The sequence below is a fragment of the Oryx dammah genome, unplaced genomic scaffold (genome assembly GCF_014754425.2).
Source record: "Oryx dammah isolate SB20612 unplaced genomic scaffold, SCBI_Odam_1.1 HiC_scaffold_3, whole genome shotgun sequence".
Taxonomy (NCBI): Eukaryota; Metazoa; Chordata; class Mammalia; order Artiodactyla; family Bovidae; genus Oryx; species Oryx dammah.
In genome coordinates this window covers 1,905,431-1,923,045 of record NW_024070187.1, presented here as the reverse complement: position 1 = coordinate 1,923,045, position 17,615 = coordinate 1,905,431, and the positions used below count along the sequence as shown (strand labels likewise).

General features: G+C 37.6%; 1 pseudogene; it reads left to right on the top strand.

Annotated features, from left to right (window-relative positions):
• The first annotated feature begins 8,587 nt into the window (after positions 1 to 8,587).
• LOC120862262 lies at positions 8,588 to 14,702 on the top strand (annotated as a pseudogene).
• Positions 14,703 to 17,615: the final 2,913 nt, after the last annotated feature.

The following is a 17,615-nucleotide window of genomic DNA, read 5'->3' as shown; positions in this document are numbered from 1 at the left end:
AATCAATCAATCAAATATAAATATTAAATAAAAGATATGAACATGCATTCACATGTCTAATCATGTAAATTAAACCTATTTGATGAGGTGCTGTTATTAGGTTTTGTGGTACCAGAAACTGAACATAGAATGATACATGAAGCTGTTCAGAATGCAACCCAGGGCTACTATGGCATCTATGTAGTGAAGTCACTCAGTCGTGTCCAACTCGTTGTGATCCCATGGACTGTAGCCTACCAGGCTCCTCTGTCCATGGGATTTTCCAGGCAAGAATACTGGAGTGGGTTGCCATTTCTTAGAACTACTACCCAGACAGCATTGGGTCATTTTTTCAAGAGTGTAGAAAAACCCTCTGTCTCCAGCAAGGAGCCAGAACCTGTGCCATCAGCATCATCTGCTTATTCCAAAATTTATAGGTGAAAGTTAGCATAGATATTTCAATTGTTTTAATCATGAACTGAAATAAAAATGTCCGATGTGAGAGCTGTGAGTCGAGCTAAGAGTCAGACACGACTGAGCAACTTCACTTTCACTTTTCACTTTCGCACACTGGAGAAGGAAATAGCAACCCACTCCAGTGTTCTTGCCTGGAGAATCCCAGGGATGGGGAGCCTGGTAGGCTGCCGTCTACAGGGTCGCATAGAGTCGGACACGACTGAAGCGACTTAGCAGCAGCAGCAGTTACTAGAGTTACTATTTACAATTTGAATATAACTGAAGTAACCGTCAAATCAAATAAGTTGTACATGTAAAACTTTCATCTTTTCTATAATTTTTAATTATCTTTTATGTTTAATTTATATTCACTTTTTTTTTCTATTTAAGTTGGTGATCATTTTCAAAATATAAAGTAGAAAGGTAGAGTCTTTATTATTATTAAAGTATCAAATCCAAGTTGCAATTACTTACTGGTGGTGAAGAACAAAAGATGGAAACAGGTAGGTTCTTTTTCTGGTGTGTGTTTTCACTAATGTATGGAAGCATAATTTCAGAAACCATGTGATTTTCTGGAAAATTAATGATATAATATATATTCATGGATCATTATTTTATCATACAAATATTTCCTTTAGTTTAATCTCCCAAAAGGTACATGATAATGTGTTTTAGATATATTCAATAATGATTTTAACCATTTTCTTCATTTGGTCAATAAATGATTAAAATTATTTTAAGGTTAATGATCTCATGATGTGATCAATCATTCTAAGCTACAATCTGCCACCAGAGCTCCTCATTTTGCAAATGATTTCTTGATAATTATCACAAGAAGCACATCTGTATGCTGGTTGAAAAGTTAATTAAAATGTGATTCCATCTGGTAGTCCAGTTGGGAATGTCACTATTCAATTTAATCTACATTGAGCTGAAATAAACTCTGCATAATCAAAAGATATAATGTAATGGGGTGCACTGAGATGTAAGTTAGCTAGTGTTGCATATGTTCAGTTAATTCTCTTTTCTTTCTCTTTTAATTCTTTTTTCTTTTATAAAAGTTAGAAACCTGGGAAAACAACATTTCCTAATGATTTTCTCATTATGGGTACATTTCCCTTTATGTGAATTTTGTATAGCTGCATGTTTATTCCTATTTCACCCACTCATTTTTAGTAGGATTCAGAGAGTCGATGTGAATGCATTCTTCTCTCAAAGCTACCGACTTCAATCACTCATTTTGTTCTGATGCCCTGTGTATTGGATTCCTATTGCTCTTGTAAAAAATTACCAGTAACTCAATGATTTAAAACAATACAAACTTATTACTTTACAGTTCTGGAGATCAGAAGTTTGAAATGAGTCTCATGGCCACAATCAAGCTACAAGTAAGGTGGTGTTCCTTTAGGAGGTTCTCAAGGGGAATCTCTTCTTTGTTATCCCAGTGCCTAGAACCTGTCCACATTCCTTGGCCAGTGTGTCCCTTCTGTCCTCAAAGCCATCAGTGAATGATCAAGTCTTTTGATTCTATCTCTGATTCAGACTCTTCTGTTTCACTCTTTCTATCACAAGATCCTTGTGTTATATTGAGCCCATCCACATTATACATGAAAATTTCCCCCTTTTAAAATCAGTTGATTAACAACCTCAATTCCAACTATAGCTGTAATCTCCTCTTGTCGTGTAACATGACATTCATGAGTTTTGGGGACAGATGTGGACACTTTGAAGGCCATTCTTCTATCCTCCACGCATTGTAACCAGTTTATTGTAATCCTAATGCTTAGGTAGAGAGTTAACTGGTGCCCATCCTTTCCTCTCAGTCTAATTTGAAACAGTTTGGCTGATGTTTCTCTGGTTTGGCTGATGATTACTAGTTTGCTCACATGCTGACATGTGTTTCTAGTTACGGATTTTTCCCAACAGATGAAGAATTGGAGATAAAACATAGAATTGAGTTCATATAAAAATCCATATCTTTTCATGGAAAGGCTGAACTTGGTTATTATGGGTTGGCTCATATTCCATCTTTTGAATTTTTTTTTTTTTTGGAAAGTGGAAAGTGTTTATTTTTCATCAGTTAGTTTTGCTAAATTTAAATAGGCAGGCCATTAGACTTTGCTTGTTGAAATGCAATTTTAATCCATCTCTAAATTAGGGATTTCAAGGAAAATGTTTAGCAATTTACTTGTTCATACTTCTGCAAATAAAATGCACCCAACAAGATAACCATAAAGCAGCAGTCCCCCAACCTTTTTGTCACCAAGGATCAGTTTTATGGAAAACAATTTTTCCACAGACAGAGGTGGTGGGGGATGGTTTTCAAATGATTCAAACACAGGGCAGTTATTATTTATTTTATTTCTACTATTATTATATCAGCTCCTCCTCAGTTCATCAAGAATTAGATCCCAGAGGCTGGGGACTCTGCCATAAATAATTACTACTAGGAGAGCGATATTGCAAACATAAACATTATTTACATATGGAAAAATCATGTTAAAACTAAAAAAATATAAGAAGTTCTGATGCTGATAAGATGTTTACAGTCTATCAATCAGATTTTAATAAATAGAATCATTAGGATATATACTTAAGTACAAAAGGGTTTGTTATACAGACTTATTTTTCATTAAAAAAATTTTTATTAAGGTATAATCAACATGTAAAAAGCTGTTCATATTTAAAGTATATAGTTTGATGAGTTTGGGGATAAGAATACACCTATGAAACCAACCACCAGGGCCATGGACATGTCCATTACCTCCTAAAGTTTCCTGCCATTCCCTCTATTATAATTGTGACAACTATTTTTGAAGCCTGTTTTTCTTTCCCCCAGTTTTATTGAGAGATAATTAGCATACATCTAGCTTTCATAACAGAGAAGGCAATGGCAACCCACTCCAGTATTCTTGCCTGGAAAATCCATGGGCAGAGGAGCCTGGTAGGCTGCAGTCCATGGGGTCCCCAAGAGTCAGACACGACTGAGAGACTTCACTTTCACTTTTCACTTTCATTCATTGGAGAAGGAAATGGCAACCCACTCCAGTATTCTTGCCTGGAGAATTCCAGGGACTGGGGAGCCTGGTGGGCTGCCATCTATGGGGTCGACCAGAGTCGGACATGACTGGAGCAACTTAGCATCAGCAGCAGCTTTCATAAAATTCTGTTGTAAAAATAGTGAAAAGATATTTTACTTGGGCTTGTTTTGGACTCTGTGGGAGAGGGAGAGGGTGGGATGATTTGTGAAAATGGCATTGAAACATGTATAATATCATGTAAGAAATGAATCACCAGTCTAGGCTCAATGCAGGATACAGGATGCTTGGGGCTGGTACACTGGGATGACCCAGAGAGATGGTATGGGGAGGGAGGTGGGAGGGAGGTTCAGGATTGGGAACACATGTACACCCATGGCAGACTCATGTTGATGTATGGCAAAACCAATACAGTATTGTAAAGTAAAATAGAGTAAAAAAAAAAATATATATATATATATATATAAAAGTACCCGATCACATACAAAGAAAAAAAAATGCATTTTTAGGATATTTAAGGCAAAGTTGCATCATTTGGCCTACTTATCTTCCAAAGTGTCCTGATTATCCAATACCTTTATGTGCAAGAAAGTTGAAAATAAATATATACACATCATATTTATATATAATATTCACATAATATTTACATAATATATATTAAGTTTATATACTATGCATTGGAAAAGACCTTGATGTTGGGAAAGATTGAGGGAAGGAGGAGCAGGGGAGACAGGGGATGAGATGGTTTAATAACATCATTCAATGCATGTGAGTGTGAGCAAACTCTGGGAGATAATGAAAGACAGGGAAGTCTGCAGTCTGTCGGGTTGCAAAGAGTCATATACAACTTAGAGACTGAACAACAGGAACAAATAAAAATCAACCTAAATGTAAGAATGAAAACTTTTATATTCCAAAAATTTTTAGAAGAAATTACATCTAGTATCAGTTCTGTGACCATTGTAAACATATGTTGTAAAGACTTAAAATTATCCAAATAGCACACTTTAGTTAACAATTCAAAAATCTTTAAAACATTTCTAGCCTGTATTTGTTGAATATGTGACATCTTGGTGCAGCATTTTATATATATATATTTAACTTAGAGGGTAGACATGATCATGTGTCTTACTTGGACATTATGTATTGACTATTTTGGGGTTAAGTTTCTTACCAGACACTTCCACGATGTTCATTCTGAATATGGTAAAAAAGAGTAAGGCCACAGTGAAAGGATACAAGCTCACATGATAAGCTTATTCTGCTGCTGCTACTGCTAAGTCACTTCAATCGTATCCGACTCTGTGCAACCCCATATATGGCAGCCCACCAGGCTCCCCCATCCCTGGGATTCTCCAGGCAAGAACACTGGAGTGGGTTGCCATTTCCTTCTCCAAAGCACGAAAGTGAAAAGTGAAAGTGAAGTCACTCAGTTGTGTCTGACTCTTAGTGACCCCATGGACTGCAGCCTACCAGGCTCTTCTGTCCATGGGATTTTCCAGCCCACCAGGTTCCTCCATCCATGGGATTTTCCAACCTGCCAGGCTCCTCCAAACATGGGATTTTCCAGGCAAGCTTACTCTAGACTTCACTATAAAATAATCATGCATTGCCCTACTTCACAATACAAAGCTCTATTTATATTGAAATGTTCAGGGGAGAACATAAACCACAGAAACAAAATGCAATTCTCCTGGCACTGAGGCATCAAATGTTCTTTCTTTCTGAGCACAATTTTAATTTATTTTTTATACATGTTGTAAAAGAGAAAGTTTAGGTGAGAAGACTTACGTCTCCTATTTTTCTCGAAATCAATCAGGATTCATCTCTGCTCTGCACTGAAACCTTTGCAGCTCATTTCACCCTTACTGAAGTTTAAGGACAGGCGAGAAAAGTCTCGTGGAGAGATGAGTTCATGAACTGTGCTTGTCCTTGTTTCCATATGAGCTCCCACATTGTTCACTGAGCAGGAATATGTTTATTTGCGGGACTGTGGCGTTCTCGTCTTAACCAGGGGTTAATTAACCCTCCCTTGGCTTAATACTCATTACTTTTATTTGCCAAGGCTTGCCCAAGCTGAGTTTCTCTGGAGCATTGATTTTTTTAATCTGTAGACTGTAAAATATCCTGTAATTCATGCAAAATTATCTGTTAATGCAAATATGTGTTTTTCTGGTGAAAGAATCCGGGTCTTTAAAAGACTCACTGGGAATTCTGACCAACAGTAGTTGAAGAATCACTGTTTTAGAGTAAGCCAGAAAGTCTCCCTCTTGGCATTCTCTCTGTTAATAAAAACTTTATGGACTATGTGGCATTTCACAGTCATACCTTGTTTGGGGACGTTTTGTATTGGAGAGCAAAAGATGTCATTATAGTAGGGGCTCATAGGTCTGAATCAGACTGTTATACTAGCAGTGAATTATTTAGTCCTAAACATCACTCATCTTAGTCTTGTATGTATTGTGTACAAATAAATTAGGTTCAAGGAAAAAAAAAAAAATTAAAATCTGTTTTCAGTTTCTTGATGATACCAGCTACAAGACTAGAGTCACATAACACCCATTACCCCATCTAATTGGAAATCCGGTATTTTAAAATTTCATGAAGAAATAAAAAGCATTCTAAGTCTACACCAGTGCAGGCAATTAGGGCCAATAAATGACTTTCTCTTTCACCACAAAGAATAGATTCATGTCATTTTTATCATTTATTTATTTACTTAGCCTTTGCCTGAATCAACCCCTGAGCCATATATTTATCAAAGGGTTACTGAGGTCTTCCTAGGTCTAAGTATTGTTCTAGCATTTTTTGTTGCTGTTCATTTGCTAAGTCATGTCTAATTCTTTGTGACCCCATGGAATGTAGCACCCCAGATCCCTGTATCTTCCACAATCTCCAAAGTAGGTTCAAATTTATGTCCATTGAGTTGATTATACTATCTAACCATTTCATCCTCTGTTGACCCCTTCTCCTCTTCAGTTTAATCCAGTTCAGTCACTCAGTTGTGTCCAACTCTTTACGACCCCATGGACTGCAGCACGCCAGTCTTCCCTGTCCATCACCAACTCCTGGACCCTACTCAAACTCATGTCCGTTGAGTTTGTGATGCCATTCAACCATCACATCCTCTGTCATGCCCTTCTCCTCCAGCCTTCAATCTCTCCCAGCATCAGGGTCTTTTCAAATGAGTTACTTCTTTGCATTAGGTGGCCAAAGTATTGGAGCTTCAGCTTTAGCATCAGTCCTTCCAATGAATATTCAGGACTGATTTCCTTTAGGATGGACCGGTTGGATCTCCTCGTAATCCATGGGACTCTCAAGTGTCTTCTCCAACACCACAGTTCAAAAGCATCAATTCTTCGGCGCTCAGCTTTCTTTATAGAAAGCTATATATACCCTTGTCCTCTTACCTTCTATCTTTTCCAGCATCAGTGTCTTTTCCAAAGAGTTGGCTCTTCACATCTGGTGGCCAAAATATTGGAGTTTCAGCTTGAGCATCAGTGCTTTCCATGAATATTTAGGACTGATTTTCTTCAGAATTGACTGGTTTGCTCTCCTTGCAGTCCAAGAAACTCTCAATAGTTTTCTCCAGCACCACAACTCAAAAGCATCAATTTTTTGATGTTCAGGTTTCTTTATGGTCCAACTCTCACATCCATACATGACTACTGGAAAAACCATAGCTTTGACTATACAGAACTTTGTCAGCAATGTGATGTCTGCTTTTTAATAATACACGGTCTAGGTTTGTCACAGCTTTCCTTCCAAGGAGGAAGCATCTTTAAATTTCATGGCTACATTCATCATCTGGAGTGATTTTGGAGCCTCAGGCAAAAGTCTGTCACTGCTTCCAATTTTTCCCTTCTACTTGCCATGAAGTAATGGCACTGGATGCCACATTCTTAGTTTTTTGAATGTTGAGTCTTAAGCCAGCTTTTTCACGCTCCTCTTCAACCCTCATTAACAGGCTCTTTAGATCCTCTTCATTTTCTGCCATCAGGGTGGTTATCATCTGTATATCTGAGGCTGTTGATATTTCTCCCAGCAATTTTGATTTCAGGTTGTGATTCATCCTGCCCAGCATTTTGCATGATGTACTCTGCTTATAAATTAAATAAGCAGGGTGACAATATACAGCCTTGATGTTCTCCTTTCCAAATTTTGAACCAGTCTGTTGTTCCATGCAAGGTTCTAAATGTTGCTTCTTGACCCACATTCAGGTCTCTCAGGAGACAGGTAAAGTGGTCTGCTATTTCTGTCTCTTGAAGACTATCCACAGTATGTTGTGATCCACATAGTTAAAGGCTTTAGCATAGTCGATGAAGTACAAGTAGATGTTTCTCTGGAACTCCATGATCCATGGTCCAACAAATATTGGCAATTTGGCCTGTGGTTTCTCTGCCTTTTCTAATTCCAGCTTTTACATTTGAAAGTCCTTAGTTCATGTACTGCTGAAACCTAGCTTGAAGGATTTTGAGCATTACCTCGCTCACATGTGAAATGAATGAATTTGTATGATAGTTTTAGCTTCCTTTGGCATTGCCTTTCTTTGCAATTGAAATGAAAACTGACTTTTTCCAGTCCTATGGACACTGCTGAGATTTCCAAATTTGCTGGCATTTTGAGTGCAGCACTTTAACAGCATCATCTTTTAGAATTTTAAATAGCTCAGCTGGAACTTCATCACCTCCACTACCTTTGTTTGTAATAATGCTTCTGAAGGTCCATTTGACTTCACACTCCAGGATGTTCAGCTCTAGGTGAGTGGGCACACTAGTCATGGATATCCTGATCATTAAGACCTTTTGTATAGTTTTTCTGTATATTCTTGCCACCTCTTCTTAATATCTTCTGCTTCTGTTAGGTCCTTATCACTTCTGTCCTTTATCTTTCTATTATTTTTCCATATTTCTTTTCATTGTTTGGTTAAGAAGGCCTCCTTATCTCTCCTTGCTATTCTCTAGAATTCTTCATTCAGTTGGGTTTATCTTTTCCTTCCTCCCTTGTCTTTTACTTCTCATTTCCTCAGCTATTTGTAAAGCCTCCTCAGACAACCAATTGGTCTTCTTGCCATTCTTTTTCCTTAAGAGGTGAGAAATGGAACATTTTCTGCCATGTCAGTAAACAAGGATGTTACAGTCACCAGCAGTTTCAACCACGTGGATGATGAGCTGGTGAGCCGTGAGAGAACTCAGGAAGTAAAGAATACCTGTCATCTAGCAGCCATCAGACTGCAGCCCCTTCCCATGGTGAGCTCTGAGGAAGTCCAGGATGTGAAAACAGAATACTGGCCCCAGGTGGCTGACGTGCATATCAAAGGAATGACTTCAGTGAGCCCAGACTCTTGCCATACATAGAAAAATGCTAAATTTCTTAGCTTGGGTTATCTGATTTTCTTTAATTAGCAATAATCTTTTGACATTCAGACTACCTGACCTTCCTTGAAAAACTCCTATTATCCTGACTCCTCCCCTCACTTCTTTGAAACAGTTTTCTCAGGGTTCACTGAGGTGCTGTCTGCTCCAGCCTGAAGTCCTACAAATTCCCATTGAATAAAACATAATGCTCAACTTTTATGTTGTGAATACTTTTTAAAATCGACAATAGTAATAGATGGTAAGGCTGTTTAGGAAGAAGCAATACCACATAGTGGCTATTTACAAGTTGTAAATAGAAAGGAAAAGAAGAACCTAGTATTACAACCAGTTTTTTTTGCTTTGATAACTGGTGGATAGGAGTGACATTTAATTAAATGAATAATGTAGGAAGAATAATATATTAAAGGGAAGGCATGGGCAGAAGCTCCTTAAAATATTTTCAGTGACTAAAATGCTTATTTTATTGCACTAAAAACTGAGGTCTGAGCACATAGGAACAATCTGTAAGGTTTCTCTTGCCTGTTCTTTAGAAAAACAGTGGCATGTGTGTCCATAGAAGGGCGTAATAGAACTTCACATCAAACCATTGAAGGTGTTCAAAATGAGCCACCCCAAACTGCCGGTCAGCAAGTGAATTATTTTGAGCTGAAGAAAATGAAGGCCCAAGAGACTCAGGAAGAACTTTTTATTTTCCTCTTAACTACCTAAAGTAATTTAAATAAAGGACCTGGCTTAAAAAGAGAGCTATTGCAAGAGATAAGTTTCATCTGAATTTTTCTGCATGGCACACAAATATCTAACTAACATCTGATCTCAACTTCCTGTGAATTTGCCCTCCTCCCCTTTGAAGTCCCTGGCTCCTACTCCACTCCTTAACTCAGGATTCATTAGCCTCGACTACCCAACTTGCCCTTGGGTCTTAAATCTCTGGAACCCCAGTATGCTTGTAGTTAAATTTATTTTTCTCCTGTTAATCTGTTTCACATCAATCTAATTAATGGACCAGCAAAAAGAACCTAAAAATTTAGAGGAAAACTTTTCCTTGCCAACTTTGAGAAAGTTTATCTTTGTAGCAGAAATTATTCACAAACTGACATTCAAGATATTGCCAAGCTATACCCTTCTTTGAATATGATGTGATCTCAAGATGTCAACTTCTCTATGATAACTACAGTGACTGTGTAACTGTGTCAATAAAAGGTCCAAGAAGCATTATAAGGATCTAATCGCCAATGGAGATTAGATATAGCAGTGAACCAGGAAATAAGTGTTATTAGCTTCAACCATTTCCCACTTTGATTGTTTCAGGTTGTTATGAAACCACAACTGGGACCAACAAGTTGGATCTGGTTTGTGCTGGTTTGTGGGAGCCAACACTTTTAGCTTCAGGAATATGGTGGCTAGATTTTAATCACAGACATTATTAAGGAGTTAATTATATAAAGTCACAAATAACTTATATTAAAACAGAAATAAACACAACTCATTATTCTTAAATTTTTGCAATAATTGTATTATGCAACTGTATTATGTTGTATTATTACCTAAGCGCTTGAGGTTATTAATGTCTACTATACATGTATATTAGAAATACTATATAATGGTGTTTTCTACTTTACCTCTTTTCTCAACTCTATATTTAATGAGGTCACATTGGTAGCTTGATCTCAGTCATGGTGAGAATATACCATTGAAATCAACAAATTCTACCAATTAGGGTTTATTGTTTCTTTGATTGTTAGGTTTAAGATTGCAGAGAAAATATCAATGATGGAGATTAAATTTAAATGTGTGCTTTGTCTGTAGCCATAAAGTTTAAGTAAAATTTAAAACTTCAAGTTATATTCTTCCAGTATTTGAAAACTATTATCCAACTTACTAAAAAAATGATTCAGCACTGAAGATTGATGAATACATGCCTTTCTAACATAGAATTTTATTTATTTTTTTCTTACTGTCAAATAAAACAAAAGCATCACACAGAATTTTTGTCAGAACAACACTCATCTGTCAATTGCAGCCATAGGTTGGCTATGGATATAATATATCACAAAATTAATTAAAACATTCTATGATAATCAACTATACGGAATTTACAATAGAAGTGTTACATATTGTATTATTATTTGTAAATTGTGTCTACAAATCCTTCATAACAGTAAATATGTAATAAGTGTGTGTATGAGTATGCATGCCGATTTTTTTGTTTTTTTGTTTTTTTTGGATGAGCGTCTAATAAACACTTCTGTCTCAGAAATGGAACCAATGCCTTGACCACTTTCATGGTGTACAAGTAGCAACATTTGGAACTAACCATTGTACTCTAAAATAGCTAAATACACATTCTCTGCAGTCAAAATTTTAAACTGATATATTAGAAGCAAATGAGATGGGTAATTAAAACTAAGAAAATAATATTACTCATATGAACATTTTATAAATTTTATTTATTCTCTTGTATTACATAAAGTTTTTGAAAGTCTAATTTACTTCTCAGATTAGAGGCTAAGAGGAGATATTTCTATCAGTATGGGATTTTCAAATTTTGTACATTTTTACATATCTTCTCATTAACCCCCATAAAATCTGTGAATAGACAAAAATGTATTATTATCTTAAGACACAGCTGAGGATAGCTGATTGTGCAGGATCACTTATATTCATGCACAGCAATTCTTCACCAGAGCTAAGAATGGAATTTAGGGCTTTGGGTGAACTTGCTATTAAAGACAGCTACAACTCACCACACAGATTCTCCTTTTCTAAAAAAACTACTGTGTGCTTGGAGCCTGCTTTCTCTCTCCCAGGTAAGAGAAAAGCAGAGGACTGGAGAGGTAAGAACAATGTCACTGAAGAAGGAAGCCCTGCAAATGATTTCAGAAAAAGAAATTTTCTTATTTGTGTTTTGAATCCTGAATGACAGGTTTAAGATTGCTTTTTGCTTAATTTATGTTGTGAATTTCTTCTTCTGATTATCAATAAGTTCTCACATGAGTATGCAATCATAATAAGAGTCAAACTTCAACAATTTCCTGACAAGTTAGAAAGCAATAAAATACTCCTAAGTGGTATATCAAAGAAGGTGATATTTTTAAACCAGAGGTGTGGTGATACCTATAAATCATCCAGGCATTCCTCTTGAGATTTCTATTCTCACTTGGAGAAGCTATTGGACAATACACACAGAAAATGTCATCCAGAGGAAAAAAAAAGTAACTTTTGAGAAAATAAGATTCAGAAGTCTTAAGATGCTTACGTAAATTGGAGAAGAGAATGTTATCTGTCTCAATTCTTCTCACCCAATTATTCATGCTTTATCTACACTTTTATAGGCTTGAAATTTAACACATAGTATTAAAAGTAAAATATAAATGGCTAATCATAGCTTCTTAAGAAATATCTTTATTTGAATGTGCAATCTAATTTCGGGTCTTGTTGTTCAGTCATTAAATTGTGTCCGGCTCTTTTGCTACCCCATGGAATGTAGCCTGCTAGGCTCTTCTGTCCATAGGGTTTCCCAGGAAAGAACACTGGAGTGGGTTGCCATTTCCTACTCTGGGCGATCTTCCTGACTCAGGGATAAAAATCAAGTCTCCTGCATTGGCAGGCAGATTCTTTACCACTGAGCCGCCAAAGGAAGCCCATGATACAGAGTTATGTATCTAATAACAGGAAATACCATCAAAAAGAAAAATATTTTTACATTTTTCAGGCTAAATGGATTAGTTATCTTTTGATACCAAAAAAGGAATCCTTTGTTTTTATACAATCTGTTTCCAAGCTATGCTGCTGCTGCTGCTGCTAAGTCGCTTCAGTCATGTCCAACTCTGTGTGACCCCATAGATGGCAGCCCACCAGGCTCCCCCATCCCTGGGGTTCTCCAGGCAAGAACACTGGAGTGGGTTGCCATTTCCTTCTCCAATGTGTGAAAGTGAAAAGTGAAAGTGAAAAGTGAAAGTGAAGTCGCTCAGTTGTGTCTGACTCTTAGCGACGCCATGGACTGCAGCCCACCAGGCTCCTCCATCCGTGGGATTTTCCAGGCAAGAGTACTGGAGTGGGGTGCCTTCTCCGTTCCAAGCTATAGGTTTATGGAATATCAGAGTTTTCTTAATCTTTTTGTATCTACTATAGAAACATTGTAGCTCTTATTTATGTATTAAAAAAAAAAAAACAACAAAAAAAAACACTTCTTCCTTGGGATTTCTCTGCCATGTATTTCCAGTCAATATATAGATTGTTTCTATCATTAGTTGTAAAAATAATAATTGCTATATGCCAAGTATGATGATAAATTTTTCACTAACATTTACTCTCATGAAACATCTTCAGATTACAAGCTGCTGTGTGCTTTCAGATAGGGAAGCTTGACATGTTTAAAAGTTAGATGTCTCACCCAGGGGGTATTACCTGTTAGTGCTGGAGATCTATCTGATTTTAAGTTTCCTTCTTAGAAATTCCACTCATTTGCATTGGGAAGGAAAGACAATCTGGACAGAGTTTACTTTTCATTTTTCAGTTCAGTTGTTCAGTCGTGTCAACTCTTTGTAACTTCATGGACTCCAGCATGCCAGGCTTCCCTGTCCACTACCCACTCCCAGAGCTTGTTCAAACTCATGCCCATTGAGTCACTGATGCCATACAACCATCCCATCCTCCATCGTCCCCTTCTCCTCCTGCCTTCTATCTTTCCCAGCATCAGGGTCTTTTCTAATGAGTCAGTTCTTCACATAATGTGGCCAAAGTATTGGATTTTCAGCTTCAGCATCAATCTTTCCAGTGAATATTTGGGACTGATTTCCTTTAGGATTGACTGATTTGATGTCCTCTGCAGTCCAAGGGACTCTCAAGAGTCTTTTCCAGCACCATAGTTCAAAAGCATCAATTCTTCAGTGCTCAGCTTTTTTTTTTTTTAATAACCAATGAAAATACTCAGCCAATAAAAGGGATGAAATTGGATCATTTGTAGTGATGTGGATGAACCTAGAGTCTGTCATACAGAGTGAAGTTAAGTCAGAAAGAGAAAAACAAATATCATATACTAACACATATATGGAACCTAGAAAAATGTTACAGAAGACCTATTTGCAGAGCAGTACTAGGGACATAGACATAGAGAATGGACTTGTGGCCACAGGAGGGGAAGGGAAGAGTGGGATGCATTGAGAGAGTGACATAGACAGATGTCCACTGCCATGTATGAAATACAGAGCTCGTGGGAAGCTGCTGCACAGCACAGGGAGCTCAGCTTGGGGCTGGGGTGGGATGGGGCAGCGGGATGGAAATCCAAGAGAAAGGGGACATATGTATACGTATAGCTGACTACTTTGCTGCACAACAGAAACCAACACAACATTGGAAAGAAACTATACTCCACTTAAGGCGAATAAAGCATTCAGAGGTCCTCCTCTCACCACAAGAAGTAGAATATTGGTTCTTAATTGGAGAATCAAGTAGGAAACATACTGCTATCCACTGTAAACATGGGCAGAGTTAAACACTCAAAATCCAGAAAAATCTAGATATTCAGCACTTAGAAAGGAGACTGCAGTATCGAAAGACAGAAAAGGCTGGGGGAAATTTGCATTGCATCATAGCATTCCAGAGACTCAGATGGCAAAGATTTGGCCTTTGGGATTTTCCATTAGGAGCCATCAGAGAAGAATCACAGCCTCCAACAGCCCAGGGAACTGTCACATCGGAGGGTGAGGACAATAAGTAGCAGCACAGATGTCTGGGCTGGTCTTTCAGGGCTAGATTCCATTAGGACTCAACAAGGAGAAAGAAATCCAGTATCCATGAGAGGAGGGACAGTGGCTACCATGATTACAGTGATTACGATGGGAATGGCTGACCACGCTGGGCACCTAAGATTTTCACTCATTGTTAATTAGGAACAGATCTTGTGGGACAAAACATAACCTTATTGTTCCTCCAGTAAATAAGTTTGTATATAATTAGGATGGGTGATTTCAGACATAAAAACAGATAAGCACAGATTTATTTTTCCCTTTTAAAGTTAAGACCATATAAACATCCTGAATAGTTTCGCAAAGTCCAATAAAATTGTGTATAAACAAATCAAACACAATTTCACTCGATAGGATCACAATTTGAAATACTTGAGCAGGAAGTGATTACTTATGCCTTGACTCCCAGATATTTGTTACAGTTTTTTCCATAAGTTCAAAATGTAAGTTACTTTTTTTTAATTTAAAATTTTTGCTTTTTTTTAATTGAGACTGTTGACTTCTACTTTTTTTTTCTCATGGTTAAAGCTCATTTAAAACAATTTACTGAGTCTAGAAATTCTTTTACTTGTAGCACTATCTTGCCTACCTCATTTTTTTTTTTTTTTTTTTTTTGCCCCTGATAGACTTTCTCAGGAAGACACTGTCCAGAAACTGATCTTTTCTTTTGGTGTAAATGGGTGGCTTAGTGCATTGATTCAAATGTTCTGGACTTTCTTAGTATTTTATTACATACTCACAAGAACTTTCAGTCTTGAAAGACTTCTGTAAATCTACAATGAATCTGTTCTAGGGGTAGAGAAATGAACAAGTGGACTTCCCTGGTAATTCAGCAGTAAAGAGCCCACCTGCTAGGGCAGGGGATGTGGTGTGATCCCGGTGTTGGGAAGGTCCCCTGGGGAAGGAAATGGCAACCCACTCCAATATTCTTGACTGAGAAATTCCATGGACAGAGGAGCCTGGCAAACTTCAGTCCATGGGGTCACAAAGAGTCTGACACAACTACAATTGACACATGAATGAATATTAGGAAATATTCTAAAACTGTTTCAACTGCCACATGTTCTCAGACTAAATAGTAAAGAATCTGCCCATAAATGCAGGAGACAGACATTGGTTTGATCCCTGGGTCAGGAAGATTCCCCTGGAAGAGGAAAATGGCAACCCATTCCAGTATTCTTGCCTGAAACATCCCATGGACAGAGGAGCCTGGTGGGCTACAGTCCAAAGGGTCACACAGAGTTGGACAAGACTAAGTGACTAAGAGCTGCACACAGAGGCAGCAAAAGGGTACAAACTTTCAACCATCAGTGAATAAGTCTGAAAATCTGATGTAGTGACTAGTTGAGAACACTGTCTGGTATAATCAAAATTTGCCAAGAGAAAAAAGACACAGATGTGTATAGTGGACTTTTGGACTCAGTGGGAGAGGGAGAGGGTGAGATGATTTGGGAGAATGGCATTGAAACATGTATAATATCATGTAAGAATCGAATTGCCAGTCTATGTCCGATGCAGGATATGGCACGCTTGGGGCTGGTAAGTGGGGATGACCCAGAGAGATGTTGTGGGGAGGGGGGTGGGAGGGGGGTTCATGTTTGGGAACGCATGTACACCCGTGGTGGATTCATGTCAATGTATGGCAAAACCAATACAGAATTGTAAAAAAAAAAAAAAAAAAATTGCCAAGAGAAGAGAAAGTAAATGTTCCCACCAAAAAATAAATAAATAAAGCATGTGAGGTGATAGATATGTTAATTAACCCAACAGAAAGCTTTTCACATATATCAAATCATCACAATATACACTTTAAATATCTTATAATTTTTGTATCATTTATAATGCAATCTGAAATTTGTAAAAGACAGAAGAACTAAAACAAAAAGGTCATAATTATCACTATAAATTGTTTATATACCTCATGTTAAAAAGACCCAGAGGGATGGCATGGGGAGGGAGGTAGGAGGGGCGTTCAGGATGGGGAACACATGTACACCCGTGGCAGATTCATGTTGATGTATGGCAAAACCAGTACAATATTGTAAAGTAATTAGCCTCCAATTAAAATAAATACATTTAAATTAAAAAAAAGAATTCTATGAACACAACTTTAATTCATTACTCAGAGACAACTTGAACTGGCTACATTACAAAATTCGGAACATGTTGTAAATATGATTCAAACTAGTTAGAAGAATAGGTAGTTATACCCTAATTTTGCTGCTGCTGCTGCTGCTAAGTCACTTCAGTCGTGTCCGACTCTGTGCGACCGCGTAGACGGCAGCCCACCACGATCCCCCGTCCCTGGGATTCTCCAGGCAAGAACACTGGAGTGGGTTGCCATTTCCTTCTCCAATGCATGAAAATGAAAAGTGAAAGTGAAATTGCTCAGTCGTGTCTGACTTTTAGTGACCCCACTGACTGCAGCCCACCAGGCTCCTCCATCCATGGGATTTTCCAGGCAAGAGTACTGGAGTGGGGTGCCATTGTCTTCTCCAACTCTAACTTTGAAGCATAAACAAAACAGGAAAAGTGCTGCCATGTTACACTAAATCTAAAATATCAAGAGAAAACGTTTGATATGTTTTAGTAATACAATGCTACAATGATATCATTTCCTTTTTCTTCAGTAGTACATAGGTAATTATTGTTTTGCAACAGCCTGAATAAATGTCAAAGAATTACGGAACTATTCGGCATAACATTTTGTACTTTAAAAGTGAGTTTCCTGAATCGTGAACTTCCAGATGTTCAAGCTGGTTTTAGAAAAGGCAGAGGAACCAGAGGTCAAATAGCCAGCATCCACTGGATCAAGGAAAAAGCAAGAGAGTTCCAGAAAAACATCTATTTCTGCGCTATTGACTATGCCAAAGCCTTTGATTGTGTGGATCACAATAAACTGTGGAAAATTCTGAAAGAGATGGGAATACCAGACCACTTGACCTGCTTCTTGAGAAACCTGTACGCAGGTCAGGAAGCAACAGTTAGAACTGGACATGGAACAACAGACTGGTTCC